The 15,808-nt window shown below is 42.5% G+C and overlaps 1 long non-coding RNA gene across 2 annotated transcripts; it reads right to left on the bottom strand.

Moving 5' to 3' along the window:
• Positions 1–6,714: 6,714 nt before the first annotated feature.
• On the bottom strand, positions 6,715–13,408 carry LOC147346289 (uncharacterized). 2 transcript variants are annotated; one of them, XR_015154093.1, is made up of 2 exons: positions 13,039–13,408; positions 6,715–8,202 (listed from the first exon to the last, which is right to left on the bottom strand). It is a non-coding gene; the product is annotated as an uncharacterized LOC147346289 (long non-coding RNA). The 2 variants fall into 2 exon arrangements; XR_015154094.1 differs by lacking the exon at positions 13,039–13,408 and adding an exon at positions 8,293–8,418.
• Positions 13,409–15,808: the final 2,400 nt, after the last annotated feature.

Raw genomic sequence — 15,808 nt, 5'->3', positions numbered from 1 at the left:
GTCTGAAGCACTTTAGTTCTCATAACTTGGTAGAGATTGAGAATGCAACAGATATCTAGTGAGTAGAACCCAGGAAGCTGTTAAACATCCTAAATGCAGGGGACAATCCTCCAGGACAAAGAATTATCCAACGCAAAATGCCAATAGTGCTTAAGGCAAAAAAAAAAACCTCTGAATTTTAACCAAGTGGTTAAAAATTTCTTCAGGCACAACTGTCAAGCCTTATCCATATGATCAGGAGGTGAAGAGAAGAGAAAGCACTGAATAGGAAGTCTTGAGGTATTTCTAGTCCTTGCTCTGTCAAGGCAGTGAAAAAAGATTTAATGACTTAAAATTTTAAATCAATGAACTTAAAGTTAAGTATTTACAGAGACTTGATTTCCTTATAAGTTAAATAAGGACTCCTAAGATTTGCATTTCCTAGAACCCTTAGCTGTGGAGAAGGCAATGGCACCCCACTCCGGTACTCTTGCCTGGAAAATCCCATGGACAGAGGAGCCTGGTAGGCTGCAGTCCATGGGGTCACTAAGAGTCAGACACAACTGAGCGACTTCACTTTCACTTTTCACTTTCATGCATTGGAGAACGAAATGGCAACCCACTCCAGTGTCCTTGCCTAGAGAATCCCAGGGACAGGGGAGCCTGGTGGGCTGCCGTCTATGGGGTCGCACAGAGTCAGACACGACTGAAGTGACTTAGCAGCAGAACCCTTAGCTATGCTTTTCCATCAAGCTAAACCTCAACTTCTTATAGTATCTTGCTATTCATAGAATTATTTTATATCTATCATTTTCTTTGTTGAAATAACATAAATATTATTTACTGATTATTTAAGTTGGTTTCTTTGGAGAAAATTACAATCCTATCAATGCTTGGGATTCTCCAAGAGACAAATTGCCTCTCCACCCATCAAGAAGAGGAGGCTCCATCCCATTCCTTTGAATCTGGGTTGGTCTTAAGACCTGCTTTGGCCGATGTAATGAGTACCAATGCTGTACTAGTTCCAAGCATAGGCTTGAATCCACTTGGCTGTTTCCATTTGTGCTTGTGAACTGTGGTGCTGGAGAAGACTCTTGAGAGTCCCTTGGACAGCAAGGAGATAAAACCAGTCAATCCTAAAGGAAATCAACTCTGAATATTCACTGAAAAGTCTGATGCTGAAGCTGAAGGTCCAATATTTTGGCCACCTGATGTGAAGAGCCAACTCATTGGAAAAGACCCTGATGTGAAAGATTGAAAGCAAAAGGAGAAGAGGGCAGCAGAGGATGAGATGGTTAGATAGCATCACCAACTCAACAGACATGAACCTGAGCAAACTTTGGGAGATAGTGAGGGACGGGGAAGCCTGGTATGCTGCAGTCCGTGGGGTCACAGAAAGTCAGACGTGACTTAGCAACTGAACAATGACAGCAACAAAGCTACAATGTCCCATATCCCACCTCCCTATCTTTGCATACAAAAAGTTTCTATTTTCTTTATCCAACCATTGTAAATACATTCAAATGTAGTATCATACACCCTGCATTTTTATTGTAAGAACACCTCTTCCATGTTGCCAAATTGCTTTCTAAAAGAAGTATTTCCATTTATGTTGCTAACCAATTTTACCAAAATCCTACCAGACAGAAAATAATTGTTTTAACACTTAAAGCTGGTTTAACTGATGAGAAATCCTATTTTATTGTTCCTAATGAATCTTTTTATACAGGAATATATACAATATTTACCTCACAAGAATTATCTCAGAATCAAATTATCTAGACATTGAATACAGTCAGTAATTAAGACCAAAAGAAATCAGATCTCCCAAATTCCCCTACCTTTCCCTTTAATAATTTTTATACCTCATACAACTAGAAATTTATTCACAACATAGTTAAAAGGAAAATGGTATAAGGGCAAAGAAGGATGATAAATCCAGCATTCAGTTATTTAGTAAATGCAATCAAAATGTGAACAAGTCATTCTGTGCTGTTTTTTGACATACAACAAGAATTTTAAATTGACTGTTTTAGCTAGTGGGCAACTACAATTATACCAGACAAAGACAAGGCAATTGTGTAAATATTATATTTTTGGAATCCACAATCATGAGAGCAGATGAGATTACTCAAAAGATTACGCAGATGGAAAGCAGCTCAGGACTAAGCCAGCACTGACAATAACACAGTGTGGACCGTCTTTTAAAAGATGCCAAAAGACCACTCATGTCATGTCTGACTCTTCATGACCCCATGGACTGGGGCCCACCAGACTCCTCTGCCCATGGAATTTTCCAGGCAAGAATACTGGAGGGGGTTACCTTTTCCTCCTCCAGGGGAGCTTCCCAACCCAGGGATCAAACTCACGTCTCTTGAGTATCTTGCATTGGAAGCCTAATTTTTTACCACTAAAAATTGGGAAGCTCAAAAGACTAGAGTTGTTGTTGTTGTTCAGTCGTTCAGTCGTGTCCAGCTCTTCGTGACCCCATGGACTGCAGCACACCAGCCTTCCCCGTCCTTCACAATCTCCCGTAGCTTGCTCAAACTCATGGCCAATGAGGCGGTGATGCCATCCAACCATCTCATCCTCTGTCACACCCTTCTCCTCCTGCCCTCAGTCTTTCCCAGCATCAGGGTCTTTTCCAATCAGTCTGCTCTTCTCATCAGGTGGCCAAAATATGGAGAGGCCTGCAAATAAGATGAAGAGAGACTAGGGCCTCTGAGCCCCAGTGGGAGAGGTTTGAGGTAAGATTTGGGGCAAGGAAGGTTGCTGAGCCTTAACCAGCAGAGAAGTTAAGGGGCTTAAGTTTTGGACCTGGGTGTAAAGGGAGTGTTACTGACAGTGAGAAATGGGAGGTGACACAGTACTTGGAAGGCAGGGGTGGAGAACACAGAACAATGGCTTACCCTGGCCTCAAATAATTTACAGTGCTTAGGAAGAAAATTGAGACCATGCCGAGGTCCAAGATTCATGGCCGTGAGTACTCTAAAGAGGCAGAGGGGCAGAAGCTTAGTGGGCACATCTGAGGAAGTTGGAAAGTGGGATTGTTAATGTAAGTTTGTCTGGACTCAACACACAGTGAGGCCACACAAACTGAAACGCTGGAGTTCAGGGCAGAGAAAGGTTTATTGCGAGGCTTTGCAAGAAGAGGGCTCGTGCCCTACAAAGCCTCAAGCTCCCTGAAAGCTTTGGAAAGACATTATCAAAAGTCAGGTGAGGGAGAGATGTCTCAGGTCTGTGATCAGCTTGTGCACAATTCTCTGACTGGCTGATGGTGAAGAAAAAGGGTGGTGTCACAGGGATTAAATTTGTCAGTCCTTTGGCTCCAGGAGACCTGGGGTTATGTGCTCACGGTCATCGAGTAGTTAACCTCTTCCATTTGGTAGGGGATTTTCACATCCACCTGCAATGCAGGAGACCCAGGTTCAATCCCTGGGTTGGGAAGATCCCCTGGAGAAGGAATGGCAACCCATTCCTGTATCTTCTTACCTGGTGAATCCTATGGACAGAGGAGCCTGGAGAGCAACAGTCCATGGGGTCACAAAAAGTCAGACATGACTGAGTGACTAAGCACTTTCATATCTACAAAACAACTTGGAAGTTTCCATCAAATACTGTTATCCAGGTACTTCAGAGAGGAGCTAAAGCAGAGGATATGGGGGAGGCCTGTCTGAGGAATCCCCCAGAGGGTCCTGTTGTGTTTCAGAGTGAGTCTCTAGACCAGATGGCAGGGCCCAAGCTCTGATTCTGCCATTCTGGTCTCAGATCTAGCAACATCAGCAACCTCAGCCCTCCTGGAGGGAGCAGGCAAGGAGGGATCTCTAGGGTCACCCTAGCTCCAAAGACCTGTGTCCTCAGGACAAAAGAGTGGGGTGAGAGGGGAGCTGGAAGGTGGGGATGCCCGGGAAAGTATGTGTATAACTTTGTGAATGAACCTCTTTCCTTCTGAAAAAGAGATACTAAAGAACAGCTCAGACTGCCACTTAAACTGCCCATGTCGGCCACGATAGCTGAAAAAAGTATCCCCATGTTTCACATCTGCACATCTAGGGCACCACTTACAAAGATGGTGCTCCTGAGAACTGGAAACCAACCAATCCTCTAAACCAGAGGTTGCAAACCAGGGCCCATGCCCCAATCCAGCCACCCTTTGTTTTTGTAAATAGCCTCTCTCGTTGGAACACAGCCACGCCCTTCTATGACATATTGTCTGTGGCTGCTTTCCTGCCGCAAATGCAAATAGTTGCAACAGAAACAGTGCTGCCCGAAAAACCAGAAATGTTTGTTTATGTGGCCATTTGCAGGAGAACTTTGCCAAGCTCAGCTCAAAAGCGATGGTTCTCCATGCAGACTGCACACTGGAATCACATGGGGAACGCTGAAAAAAAATACTGATGACTGATTGGGGACCAACCGGCAGAGATTTTATTCAATTGTTCTGAGGAACAGCCTGGGCATCAGGGTTTTCAAAAAGTGTCCCCACCCATACAATTGTGCAGCAGCCACAGTTAAAAATTCATTACCGTGGCTTCCCTGAGGCAGACACTATCAGAACTTCAGAAAGCAACAAACTACAGTCTATCTGTGTTCTCTGAGTTAACAAGGGAAAAGCTAGTATTAGTATTTATCTCTGTTTCCTTAAAGAAGTGCTATCACAAGTGTCCACTTAAAGAGCATCTCTCTCTCTTTAGAGCAACAAAAGCCAGGCATCAACAATTCTTGTTTCACAATGGCTCTGATGAAAGGACGTGATCAATCAAGTCTTTCTAAAACCAGCGTCAAGGGGAAAAGTGACTCTTCAGATAGATTTGTAAACTTCTTTTTACTAAACAGCTAAAGCTATAAATACCAAAATCCTTCATGTTTCATCTTCACTGCCAGCAAGTAAGCATGGCACTTAATGGAAGGAACTTGAATCAGTCTGAGTTTGCACATCTACATATTTCATCCTTTTGTTAGGGGAAGCACACCGATTGAAACCGCCCACCCTGGCCAGACACCATAGTAACCATTTGCATGAGTTGTTTTATGGCCGGAGATCCTGATAAGGAATACAGAACTAATAAGCCACCACCAACGGGAAGAGTTCGGGAAAGGTATAAAGGAGACACCGCGTGTCTGTCCACTTCCCAGAATCCCTCTCGCTAGCATCCATCTTGGCTGAGTGATGCGTGCGCCACCAGGAAAGACTCTGAATTAGAATGATTGGCCAAAGACCACCTGGAAACTAATCCCATCACCATAAAACCCGAGACTGCGAGCCACGTGGCAGAGCACTTCTCCTGGGTTCCCTTACCCTACTGCTCTCCACCCGGGTGCCCTTTCCCTATAAAATCTCTTGCTTTGTCAGCACACGTGTCTCCTCAGACAATTCATTTCCTAGTGTTAGACAAGAGCCCAGTTTCGGGCCCTGGAAGGGGTCCGCCTTCCTGAAACACTTATATTGGTTTTTTTTGTTTGTATTCTTTTTCACTGTTCCATTGAAAAGTTTTCTCATTGGTTCATATTCTTTTTTCCCAAAAAAAGACAAAAATTAGTCAAGGTAGATGTCTTTTTCTAAAAAGATTAAAAAAAAGTCATCCTAAATGTACTTCCTACATATACTTCTTAAAAAGAATGAGGTGGCTCTAAAACATGTCTACAAATTTTTTGATACTCTGAACACAGAGAAGTGGGATCCATGACCTTTCTGCTTGAGTCCGGGGCCAATGGCTGGTCTACTGATATGTTTGTGAAGCCATGTGACCTCCAAGGCTACGTTACAAAAGATGATGCCACTTTCACTTTATTTGCTGGAACTATGTAGGAATTTTGAGCCATCGTGTAAAGTAGTCCTACCATCCTGTGGCCACCATGCTGTGAGGAAACCCAACCAGCTCGTGCAGAGACCACATGAAGAGGGAGAGACATCTGGCCAGCCTCCTGATATATTGCAAGTTTATGCTTTTCCAGCTCCTGCCCTGCCTGAGGACAACCACCTGAAATATCCCAAGCAAGAAGCCCCCAACCATCACTTCCCCAAATCTCTGACCCACAGAGACCATAATCACTGTTGTTTTAAGTCACTATATCTTGGCAGGATTTACTAGGCTGCAGTAGGTAAGAGTAACTCCATCCATATTAACAGTAACATGGGGGACTTCTGTGGTGGTTCAGTGGCTAAGACCCTGTACTCCCAATGCAGGGGCCCAGGGTTTGAATCCTGGCCAGGGAACTTGATTCCACAGGCAGCAGCTAAGAGTTTGCATGCGACAACTAAAACCCAGCACAGCTAAATAAATAAATAAACAGTAACGTGTATAATGACCTCTGGTAAAAGAGATTTGTGTCTCCTCTTTTCAATTCCCCTTTGTAACCTGATCTATTGTCAGAAAGAACCAGGTGGTGAGAAACTTTATCCATTCAGGAAAGGATCAACACTGATTACCAAGATTATGAGGGGAAAGGTGAGTGGAAACTGATGAGTATCACCCATGACTTATTTGCTAATCACAAAGGGGAGTGCTTCCCTTACAATGGAGAGATCTGGCTGTCACCATCTTTACAGAGTAACCAATGTGGCGTCACTAACAGCGGGACAGTCAGCCAGATATATTATGCTTTCTGATGTGATGTGATGCAGAGCACACGGCATCATCACCTGTGAGGTGCTGTCTCCAAAAAGGTCTAACTTGAATCCAACCTAGCCTTTAAAGTTACCTTGTTTTGTGGAGAAATGAAAGGGAAGAGAGAAACTGGAGAAACAATATTATTAATAAGTGGAAACCATCAGACAAATCTAGAATGTAGGACATTCTACAAAATATATGACCTAATTCCTCCGTTGAAAAAGAAATGATAGAGGAATGAACTGTTCTGGGTGGAGAGACCAGAAGGGCATCACAATCCAATGCAGTGTCATCATTGTTTGTATCCTGGCTCGAAAACATCTGTAAAAGACAATGTAAGGACAACCATGAGTATTTCAATATAGGCAGGTTATTAGTGATAGTAAGAAAGCAATGGCAATCTGGTAATATATGATAATGGCATTGTAGCTATGCAGGAAAATGCCGCCTTTCAGAGATGGATGCTGAAGTCTTTAAGGTGATGTGCTATATTTTCCATAATTTACTTTAAAATGTTTCGGCAATGATAAAACAAGAGATGAAGCAAATTTGAAAAAAAAAAGTGTTAATAATGGTTGAATCTGCATGGCAGATGGATAATGTTTATTCTATTATTCTTTCCACTTTGCTGTATGTTTGAAATAGTTCACGATAAAATATTTTAAAGACTTAAAATCTTGGTGGGAGCATCCAGCTCTTCTAACTTACATGACTCCTGTTATAGTTTAAATATACTGTATATTCTTCCCAGACAGAAAAACAGCTGGGAAGCACTCATTTCACTATCATCTGTCCTATCCAGGCTAATTTGGTTGAAAGAGGCAGAGCCTCAACTCTCCCTGAAGCTTAGTCCAAAAAAAAGTATGAAACACGGGGTTTATCATTAGGCTCAAATGATCTCATGAAGATTCCAGGATGGGAACAGAGGAGACCCAGTGTTGGGGGGTGGGCAGTGGTGGAGATTGCTCAGGAGAGTTCAGATAAATACTGCTTCCAGACTCAGTGTAGTTCCAGGACCAGATATTCTTGCCATCCCTCTGCCTGAAATCTTTCCTGGCTCATTCTTCTTTTTCTTCCCATTCTCCATATTTCAGTTCTTCTTTGCCATCCCAGCCACTTGGCACTCACTCCACTTGTAGGATCTTTCAGCTGCAGCACCGACACCCAGTTGGCAATGATCCTACGTATTTCTGGGTTCCAATGATCAGAGTAAGAACCAGACTGGCCCAGATCATCACTGCACACTCTTTGATCAGTCCAGTCAGCAGTGGCCACAGAAGCATGGGAGCAAGAGATTAAAAAAAAAAAATCTTTTACTAAAAAGAATTTTTAATGGCTACTGAGGCCTGATGGGTCAATTCCCTGTATGCAGTGATGGGCAGGGCAGACAGTGATAACATCTCTAAAACATCTTCTTCTCTGTCCAGTAGAGACCACGCTGAGCTGCACAGAGATATTTGCCAGGATCTAAGGAAGACAGTCATGGATTTCTACATCTCTTCACAGGATTATCATGTCCCGTGAGATCATCGTCTCGCTCATTAATATAAAGCAGTGATGGCTGAGAACACAGGGCTTCAGAGCCTGACTTTGCTCTGAACTGAATAGTCACCTGAAAAGGGGCAAAAAAAGGAGATCAATCCTCCTCCTGGGTTTGACCTACACAAGTCAATCACGTACTTTCTTTGAGGTCTAGTATTACCTGGGTGGGAAACATTGATGGAGTGAATGTCCACTGTATGCACCACATTTTGCGAGGCAGACACAGGGACAGACACAGACAAAGGCAAAGCCTCTGTAAGGGAGGATAAGACAGCGTCACTGGGTGAGATGATATATACACTCCAGGAAGCATAAATAACAAAGTCATCTCACCAGACAAGAGCTGTCACAGGTCAACATATGTTAAGTGTAAAGGGAGTGCAGAGAGAGGTCAGGCAAGCTGGAAAATTCAGATAAAAAGCTTTCTGGAAAGGAGTTTGGTCTTGAAGGACACACTTCAAGAGGGGGAGAACCACAAGAAAATGGCAAGAAATGTGTCTGGCACATCTGGAAAACAGATAGTAAATCAACCTGGTTAGAGGAATAGGATTAAATTGTAGGCAAGTGGAGGTGATTTTGAAAGGTAGATGGAGACTAGTTTGCAGAGGAAGGGCCCTGGATGTCAGGATAATGAGCTTCATCTTATGACTAAGGTTCTGGAGTCAAGAAGGGACAGGATGAGATCAGTGTTTTAGGAAGTACTGGTGTCAGGGGTGGGTTGAGAGGCCAGAGATCCTTGCAATTTATAAAGTATTTTCACAGATGAGTCATCTAATTCTCTCCTGGCAAGTGGTTTCTTACAAGGCTTTTAGAGGCTGGTGCAGGGCGACATTCAGAAGTCTACATAGACTCGAGTTACAGCAATTTTAAAAAGTAAGTTACTGGCGCCAGAATGGTCAGACAGATCAATGAAGCAGAATAGAAAATCTGGAAACAGACCCAACTGTTTATATTTATATTTGTATTTATAGATAAATTTAATATTTTATCATGGTGGCATTTTAAATCAGTGAAGGAAGAAGAGCAATTTAATAAACAGTTTTAAGACAATTGGCTAAGCTCTTAGGGGAAAAAATAGGTGAGATTCCTGCCTCACAGCTTACATCAAAAAATTTTTCTAAAAAGATAAAACTATAGATCTCAAATGTTGGCATATATTTAATCACCTGGAGAATTTGGCATAAAGAGAGACTCCCAGGGATTCTGATTCAGTTCTTAGGGGGGCCCAGAGACTGAGCTGTATAAGCTATCCTTTGATAAACACTGGCTTAAAGTTTTACATGTAAAAGATAAAACAGTAAAAGCACTAAATATATATTAATATTTATATTTTAAAAAACTGACTCCTCAAAAGTAAACACTCTTTATATGTTAATATGATACACATATATTTTTATAATGTGATATATATACAAATACATACTAACACCAGTAAGGAGATCTCTGCCTCTATAAAGACGGAACAGACATACATTCACTACTCCTCCCCTTGAATATAGCTAAAAACTCTGGACATTATATATAAAACAAAGTTAGGAAGTCTCTGAAAGATGGAGGGAGGAAGACAGGCTAGCTAGGAACCTTAAGACCCAAAGATGAGTTCCCCAGGTTTTCTTTTTGCCGCATGAATTTCAGACTGGGTGGTGATGAAGAAGCCTACAACTCAGAAAGGCCGATGAGGGCAGACAAAATACTCAGAACGAGAGGAGGCTTGGTCCAGCCAAAGAGCCAGGAAAAGGACAGCCTAACAGGTCAGAAACTTTTGGACAATAACCTATCTACTCTTATCAAGCACCACGGAATATTACTCAGCCATAAAAGGGAATTCATTTGACTCTGTTCTAAAGAGGTGGATGAACCTAGAGCCTATTATATAGAGCAAAGTAAGGCAGACAGAGAAATACAAATATCATATATTAACACGTATATATGGAATCTAGAAAGATGGTGTTGATGAACCTATTTGCAGGGCAGCAAAAGAGACACAGACATAGAGAACAGACTTGTGGGCACAGTGGGGAAAGGAGAGGGTGGGACGATTTGAGAGAGTAGCATTGAAACATATATATCACCATATGTAAAACAGGTAGCCAGTGGACATTTGCTGCATGATGCAGGGAGTTCAAATTTGAGGCTCTATGATAACCTAGAGGGGTGGGATGGGGTGGGAGGTGGGAGGAAGATTCAAGAGGGAGTGGACATACCTATACTTATGGCTGATTCATGCTGATACATGGCAGAAACCAACACAATACTGTGAAGCAATTATCCCCCAATTAAAAATAAATAAATCTTTTTTAAAGTCAAGCCTCATCCTTTCCACAGAAACAAGAATGTAACCATCATCCACAGATGAAAATGTTCTCTGGTAGTAATAATTTGATGAAAGACATGTAGCTTAAGAAAAACAGTGCTTCACTCTGGTGGTGGTTTAGTTGCTAAGTCATGTCTGACTCTTGCCATCCCATGGACTGTAGCTCGCCAGGCTCCTCTGTCTATGGGATTCTCCAGGCGAGAATACTGGAGTGGGTTGCCATTTCCTTCTCCAGAGGACCTTCCTGACCCAGGGATAGAACCCAGGTCTCCTGCATTGCAGGCAGGTTCTTTACCAACTGAGCTATGAGGGAAGCTCCCCAAAATAAATAAATATCTTTTAAAGGAAAAAATAAATTTCCAAGCCTCATCCTTTCCACAGAAACACTAATCTAACCACCATCCCCAGATGAAGACAACTTTATGAGAGCTCCAGAGTCCAGCTGAGAGGTCCAGCACCCCAGTAGAGCACAAAATCCAAGCACAGCTACAATGAAATGAACAAAAAGAACAGCTGCTCTTTACCTGCATTATGTAATCCCAAGCCACCACTAGTGGTAATGAACTTGCCTGCCAACTCAAGAGACATGAGACGCAGATTCAGTCCTTGGGTCAGGAAGATCCCCTGAACGAGGGCATGGCAACCCACTCCAGTGTTCTTGCCTGGAGAAGCCCACAGACAGAGGAGCCTGGTGGGCTACAGTCCATGGGGCCGCAGAGAGTCAGACACGACTGAAGGAACTTGGCACACAAGCCAGCACTACTCAGGATCAAGACAAATCCCATGGGCTCAAGATTTAAACCTCCATAGCCTTTAACGGTGCTGCCCAAGAGGCCCGCCTTTGTCTCCTCTCACCCATTTTACTGAGGGAATCAGCATGGCCAGATTGTGCAGAGGCAGCTAAGAACAAAGAAGCCAGCTCACACGTCTCAACAACTGGCATGACCCTAGAATACACATTCCTCTCAAGCATACAAGGAACATTCTCCAGGATAGATCACATGCTATATTATAAAACAAGACTTAACAAATTTTAAAAGGATGAAAGCAGGCCAAATATCTCTTCCAGCCACCATGGATTAAAACTAGAAATCAGTAACATAAGGAAAATGGGAAATTTTATAAACATAGGGAAATTAAATAGCACACTCTTAAGCAAATATTGGGCCAAATGAAAAGATCAAAAGAGAATTTTAAAAATACCTTGAGGCAGACAAAAATGAAAACACAACAGATCAAAACTTATGAGACTCAGCAAAAGCAGTGCTAAGTGAAAAGTTTATAGCAATAAAAGCCTGTATTAAAAAAGGATAAGGATCTCAGTGCAACGATCTAACTTTATACCTAAAGGAACTAGATAAAGAAGAGCAAACTAAATCCAAAGTTACCAGAAGGAAAGGAATAATAAGGACTAGAGCAAAGATAACTAGAAAATACAAAGACAATAGGAAAACAGTCAATTAAACTAAGAGTTGGTTTTTGAAAAGATAAACAAAATTGACAAATCCTTATCCAGACTATGAAGAAAGAGAAGAGAAAAAGAGAGATGAAGCGAGAGAGAAGACTCAAATAAAATGAGAGATGGAAGAGGAGACATTACAGCTGATGCCACAGAAGTAAAGATCGTGAAACAATTGTGAACAATTATACACCAACAAATTGAACAACCTAGAAGAAATGGATTAATTTAAGAAACATACAACCTACTAAGAAGAAACAGAAAGCTTGAACAGACCAATGACAAATTTGGAGACTGAATCAGTAATCAAAAATCTCCCAATAAAGAAAACCCCAGGACCAAACGGTTTCACAGGTGAATTGTATCAAATATTTAAATAATTAATACCAGTAATAGCTGCTTAAACCTTTCTCAAAATATAGAAGAGGAAACACTTCCAAATTCATTTTACGAGGCCAGCATCACCCTGATGCCCAAGCCAGACAAAGACATCATAAGAAAACTGCAGGCCAATATCCCAGTGAACATAGATGCAAGAATCCTCAACAAAATATTAGCAAACCAAATTCAACAGCCCATTAAAAGAAACATACAGTATGACAAAGTGGAATTCATCCCTGAAGTGAAAAAATGGTTCACTATCCCAAAATCAATAAATGTGATTCAATACATTAGCAGAATGAAGGATAAAATTGCATGATCGTTTCAACAGATGCAGAAAAAATCTTTCATCAAAAGTCAACATCTTTTCACAATTGTGGAAGAAAATATTCTCAAAACACCTGATAAGAGATTAATATCCAAAATATATAAGGAACTCCTAAAGCTCAAGAGCAAAAAAAAAAAAAATTCAAAAATTGAGCAGAAGACTTGAATAAACATTTTTCCAAAGAATATGTACAAATGGCTAACAGACCCATGAAAAGATGTTCTATATCACTAACCATCAGGGAAATGCAAATCAAAACCACAAGAAGATATCACTTCTCACCTGTTAAAAAGACTATTATCAAACCAGAAGCCAGAAAAGAAACAAGTATTGACAAGAACGTGGAGAAAAGACAATCCTTAGGCACTGTTGGTGGGGAATGCAAATTGGTGGAGGCTCACCAAAAAATTAAAAATAAAACTACCGGGTGTTGTGTTAGTTGCATCCGACTCTGCGATCCCGTGGACTGTAGCGCACCAGGCTCCTCTGTCCTCAAGACTGAAGCAGAGTTGAGAGGCAGGAAGACATTACCAGAGATTCTCTATCTTACCTTTAGTTTTTGCTAATTTTCACCCTCTAATATTCTAACAACAAATATGAATTACTTGTACAATTTTTAAAGGAAAAATAAGAGCTTGAACAATTGGAATGATTTCTATTTTGTCTGAGTTTGGTTTTCATTTAAAATTCAAATAATCTATAAATTCTAGTCTGGTGAAAACTGGTGTAAGCTGAGACTAAACATTTATACTAGCCAAAAACACCTTCTCTGACCCACTAAATGGGGCTTCCCTCATATCTCAGCTGGTAAAGAATCTGCCTGCAATGCAGGAGACCTGGGTTCAACTCCTGGGTTGGGAAGACTCTCAGGAGAAGGAAATGGCAACCCACTTCAGTATTCTCACCTGGAGAATCCCATAGACAGAGGAGCCTGGCAGGCTACAGTCCATGGGATTGCAAAAGTCGGACACAACTTAGTGACTAAACCACCACCAGAGTGAAACACTGTTTTTCTTAAGCTACATGTCTTTCATCAAATTATTGCTACCAGAGAACATTATAAACAGTGAGCAAAATAAAGGAGAACATGCCTGGAAGTACATTTGCTGATGAAAAATAAAATATGAAGTTTATTTTTTTTTCCTTTGAGTACATCCAAATAACAAATTATGTTTAAACAGGAAGAACAGAGTCGACCCATGTGTGCCCACATGCACACACACACACACACACACGAGGCCCCAGTAAAAACCAGTATGACATAGATGGATCCCCAGAATAGGATCCCCCCAGAGCAATACTCAAGTAGCTCATATGGACTCATGTAGGTAAATTAAAGTAAATGAATCTTTTAAGAGTCAAGCCATAGTTTCTACGGGAGTTTTATGGAGGCTCTTCAGGAATACTCACAACCTGAAAAAAAAAAAAAAATCTCTTGCTCAGCTGGAACAAAGTTGTAATTGGAAGCTGTGCCTTTAAGACCACAGACGAGTCACTAGAAATATCGTCACCACCATGGAAAGTGCTGGACCTTGGCCCTCAACAGTAGGTATTGACCCAGATTACCCAGATAAGTGCATGAGCTCTCTCAGTCACCTGGAACTCAAAGCACACTTGGTGGTGTAAGAGAATGGAAATGGACCCTGGCCGCAGACATGGCTCGTGTTCAGCGCATGACTGGAGTTGCCTGCATGTTGACTGATTTAATCCTCACTTCTACCCTTCAAGTTCTCTATTATTTCCATTACACAAAAGATGACCAATGCCAAAGTAAAAGAAGTTTGGGGAATAAATTTTAATTTAATTCAGTTGCATATAAGAGGGGCTCTCAGAAAAGCTCTGTCTATGGGATTCTCCAAGCAAGAATACTGGAGCAGGTTGCCATGCCCTCCTCCAAGGATCTTCCCCACCCAGGGATCAAACCCATGTCTCTTCGGTCTCCTGAATTAGCAAACAGGTTCAGTTACCACTTATGCCACCTGGGAAGTCATGATATTCAAAGGAGTCTTCAATAGAAGCATCCCGTCCCCTGGGATGGTTTTCTTGGGTGGATGCTACTGTGTCCCAGCCCCCATCAACCCCACCTTAAGCTCCAGGTGGAGCAGTCGCTCTCTCCACCCTGGTTGAAACCTGCTCCCAAGCAAGCCAGCTGCATTTGGCTCTTTAAATTTTGACAGGCATTTAAACCACCACTCTCTTTCCTAGGGGAATTTGCACTTTAATCCTTAACTCCTTTTGCTTCCCAAGCAAAAGGAAAGTAGAAAGGTGCTTTGAAGCAAATAGCCCTTTTTAGTCCTTGTGAAATCCCATCAGTAGGGGGCCTCTGATGGGCTCTGTGAGATAAAAGAGATGTTGGGAAACCATGCTCTCTGCATTGGCTGCATAGTCTTCAGGGTCCCGTACAAAATTAAAATGCAGGGTTTGTTCAGAAATTGTTCAGAATTTTAAGACTGTGATGGCACAGTGTAAAACCGAGCACTGGTCACAGCCCGTGAAGCCAGCCCTGCCCACGCTGGTGTTTTAGCGCCACAACCTGGGCCGCCTGCTTAGGCCCGGAGCTGCACCTTGGCCTCCCTTCCCTGGAGCTCAGGCGCACGTCCACTCCTGCCTTCCTTCCCGCTGCCTGTGGCCCCTGGCCCGCCCACTCAGCTCCCCTTCTTCTGCCAGGGTCCCGGCTCCAGGAGGCACCTGCCTCTCCTGCCCCCATGGACAAGCGCACAAGCCCTTCTCATGGTGAGGATGTCACTCAGCTTCTGTGCTTATAGCACAGGGAGCTCAGCTCGATGCTCTGTGATGACCTGGACAGGTGGGATGAAGGAATGGGTGTGGGAGGGAGGCTTGAGAGGGGGCGGACAGATGCACACACACAGCTGACTCACTGTGTTGTACAGCAGACACTAATACAACGCTGTAAAGCCTTACTGTGCCAACAAAGGTCCGTCTAGTCAAGGCTATGGCTTTTCCAGTAATCATGCCTGGATGTGAGAGCTGGACCGTAACAAAAGCTGAACACCAAAGAATTGATGCTTTTGAACTGTGGTGTTAGAGAAGACTCTTGAGAGTCCTTTGGACTGCAAGGAGATCCAACCAGTCCATCCTAAAGGAAATCAGTCCGAATATTCATTGGGAGGACTGATGTTGAAGCTGAAACTCCAATACTTTGGCCACCTGATGCAAAGAGCTGATTCATTGGA

This window comes from Bos grunniens, chromosome 24 (assembly GCF_055505025.1).
Source record: "Bos grunniens cultivar Pamir isolate PY7600 chromosome 24, Bosgru_T2T1.0, whole genome shotgun sequence".
Taxonomy (NCBI): Eukaryota; Metazoa; Chordata; class Mammalia; order Artiodactyla; family Bovidae; genus Bos; species Bos grunniens.
Note: the sequence above shows the minus strand (reverse complement) of the source record. Positions and strands in the feature narration are given on the sequence as shown.